This window comes from Herpailurus yagouaroundi, unplaced genomic scaffold (genome assembly GCF_014898765.1).
Source record: "Herpailurus yagouaroundi ecotype Mexico unplaced genomic scaffold, PumYag 161, whole genome shotgun sequence".
Classification (NCBI taxonomy): domain Eukaryota; kingdom Metazoa; phylum Chordata; class Mammalia; order Carnivora; family Felidae; genus Herpailurus; species Herpailurus yagouaroundi.
The window spans coordinates 17116549-17120250 of NW_024412402.1; the positions used below are offsets into that span (position 1 = coordinate 17116549).

The 3702-nt window shown below is 42.7% G+C and overlaps 1 pseudogene; it reads left to right on the plus strand.

The window, feature by feature from the left end:
• The window catches only part of LOC121035334 (protein FAM3C-like), an 11703-nt pseudogene extending 8203 nt beyond the window's left edge, over positions 1 to 3500 (plus strand).
• The last annotated feature ends 202 nt before the right edge of the window (positions 3501 to 3702 follow it).

The following is a 3702-nucleotide window of genomic DNA, read 5'->3' on the forward strand; positions in this document are numbered from 1 at the left end:
GGTCACCATGCCCCTCCACCTTCTCCTGTCCTAGTGGCCAATGCCCATGGCCAAGAGCATCATGAAGGGACTGCAAAGTTGGGATGAACAACAAATGCTCAAGCATCGGCCACCTCAGGTGCCACTGGACTCCATTGGTGCTTGTTCCATGGATCAGCTGAGGAAGTTATGAGAATGAGAAAGTTACTGCACTGGGCCTTTCTCTGTTCTGTGTAGAAAGCGGTGAATGGGAAATGGCTTAAGGATGCTGCCCCTATCAATCTGTTCTTTACTGTGGGTATTCTTGGGGTAAGGGCCTCAACATTCCTGTTTCTCTGGGCCACAGTAGTGCTGAATTTTCACAGACCAGTGACTGTTAAGTGCCTTACATTCTCTCCTTTTGAATGGAGGTATTTATTACAGTTACTGTTTCCTGCTCTTTTATGTGAGGTGCGTGGAGAGCGGATATATGCCTATCGAGTTCATCTGACCGAAGGCACCACACCCGGCAGCCTCACCCACCCCAGGACCTGATTTAGATGATAAGATCCTGGATTTTCATTTGATACTGTAATGGAACGGGATTATGGATCTGAGCAGACATTTGTCCCAAGAAGACATGCAAAAGGCCAACACGCATGTGAGAAGGTGCTCAACATCACGAATCATCAGGAAAATACAAATCAAAACCACTCAGATATCGCCTTACACTTACCAGGTTGGCTATTGTTTAAACAAGAAAAGAAAACAGGTGTTGGCCAGGATGCGGAGAAAAGGGAACCCTCGCGCCCTGTTGGTGGGAATGCAACCACTATGGAGAAGAGTATGGAGGTTCCCCCATAAATTAAAAATAGAAAAACCATCTGATCCAGTCATTTCACTTCCAGGTATTTATCCCAAAGAATTAAAATCACTCTTGCATAGCGATATCTGTGTGTCTGTGTTCATTGCAGCATTATTTACAATAGTTAAGACATGGAAACAAGCTAAGTGTCTGGCAGATGAATGAATAAAGAAAATGCGGTGAATATATACAACAGAGTATTAAGTCAACCTTAAACAAGAAGGAAATCCTGCCATTTGTGACAACAAGGTGGACCTGGAGGGCATTAGGTTAAGTGAAATAAGCCAGACACAGAAAGAAAAATACTGTGTGATCTCACTTATATGTGGAATCTACAATAGTCAAACTAATGGAAGCGGAGAGTAGCATGCTGGTCACCAGGGCATGGGAGGAGGGTCATGGACAGACGGACTCGTTGACATCCTAAACAGATAGGAGAACAAAGTTTTAGTTATATAAGATAAATAAGTTCTGGAATCTACTGTACAGCAAGAGCCTATAGATAACAGTACTGTATTATATACTTAAGATTTGCCGAGAGTAGATCTTATGTTAAGTATTCTTGCCACAAAATGAAATAAATAATAATAATACAAATAATAATATTGGAGATGGGAGGGAATTTTGAGAGGCAATGGATATGTGCATGGCCTTGCTGGTACAACGGGTTGTACCCATTTTCTCAATGGGTTTTCTCAGGTACATACTTATCCCCAGAGTCATGGGTTGTTTACATTAAATATGCACAGCTTTTTATACATCAATCATACTTTAAATTTTAAAATATTAAAAAAACATTTTTAAAATTAATTTTATTTTTTTAAATCTGCATCCAAATTAGTTAGTATAGAGTGTAACAATGATTTCAGGAGTAGATGCCTTAATGCCCCTTACCCATTTAGCCCATCCCTTCTCCCACAACCGCTCTAGTAACCCTCTGTTTGTTCTCCATATTTAAGAGTCTCTTCTGTTTTGTCCCCCTCCCTGTTTTTATATTATTTTTGTTTCCCTTCCCTTATGTTCATCTGTTTTGTCTCTTAAAGTTCTCATATGAGTGAAGTCATATGATATTTGTCTTTCTCTGATTAATTTCGCTTAGCATAATACCTTCCAGTTCCATCCACAGGGTTGCAAATGGCAAGATTTCATTCTTTTCGATTGCTGAGTAATACTCCATTGTATATATATCACATCTTCTCTATCCATTCATCCATCGATGGACATTTGGGCTCTTTCCATACTTTGGCTATTGTTGATAGTGCTGCTTAAACATGGGTTTTTAAAAAATATTTTTAATGTTTATTTTTAAGAGAGAATGAGTGGGGAAGGGACAGAGAGAGGAGGAGGGACAGAGGATCCAAAGGGGACTCTGTGCTGACAGCAGTGAGCCTGACATGGGGCTTGAACCCACGAACAGTGAGATGGAGACGTGAGCCAAAATCAAGAGTCAGATGCTTAACCGACTGAGCCACCCAGGCGCCCGTGTCATCTACATATTTAATTCCTTTCTTCTGTTCCCCTTTCTTTTCTTTTTATTATTTTATTTTCACCTCTCTGTCTCTCTCCCCCACCCCATCCCCTAGATTAAATACCTAAATGTGGACACCCAGCACGACAGAGAGGACCTGCGAGCATATCTGATAGATCCTTCTAATGAACTTAGGGGCATTGTATACCGTGCCGAATAACTGATTAGCACCCCCACAGAACATCAGTCATGCTGGGCTTCTTCCAGGCCACTCTCCGAGTGGGGGGGAAGCCAGCCGAGCCCGGAGCAAGCAGAGGAGGAGGAGACCATGCTGGCAGTGGTCTCCTGGCGGAACTGACCGCTGAGAGACCTGAAGGAAGGGACGTGCAGCAGACGGGTGGGGAGGAGGCTGGAACTTATTTGATGAAAAGTGCCAGCCATGAGGGTGGCAGGATGCAAAGTTGGTGGTAGCGGCCGCAGCATGGTTACCACACGTATGTTACTTCTCAAGTATTTGGAATACAGATGGATGCAAGTTTTGGAAATCTCTTTGTAAGGTCAGCATGGGTCATGGCTGCATGATCTACAGACCCTTCCGGATATAACTGTGAGATGTCAAAAGCTTGCCCTGAGAATCAGTTTGCCTTTAAAAATGGTAAGTAGAGCAGCCAATGTGGTGGGACCCAAAATCTGCCTGGAAGAGGGTGTTCTAATGAGTGGTGTTATGATAATGTTAGGAGAGGAGCCAGTGTTGCCTCGGTAGAGGGAAAAATAGAAGAAGTATTAGGCACCCAATATTTTGACACGTGGGGAAAAGATGTGGCCCCGTTTATGGGGTTTGTGAAGTCCATGCCAGATGGGAAAATAGTCTTAACCGGAACATACGATGATGGAGCAGCCAGACTCAGTGATGAGGCACTGAACTGAGGAGTGCATCTATCACTAACCTTGGTTTTACAGACAACTGGGTCTTCTGTGCTGGGAAAAGTATTAAGACAAAATACTTTTGAGTAGCACATAAAAGGACAATAAGGACACCAAGAAATATGAAGGAATTCTTCCCAAAGTTGCAGAAAGGAAAGAATGCATCCCCCAGAAGCAAGACGAATGTGGAGCAAGTCGAAGAAGGTGTGCTGTCAGTAGTAATGGGAGAGCTGGCACAGAGAAACTTGGTGGAGATATTTGAAGAGCATGCAGCCATCTCGGGGTGTGAATGAGCATTCTCTTTTCGATATCAGGATTATTTCTTGCTAATGTATATAGACATCTTTGTAAATGGTCATCACGAGCAAATGTGCAAATCACGGAGCCATTTCTAATGGAGTACCATGTTGAGCCTGCTATGGTAATGACAAATTTTGATTCTAAAAGCATACTTAATGGATAACTGAACAGATTGTGGGAAGACATA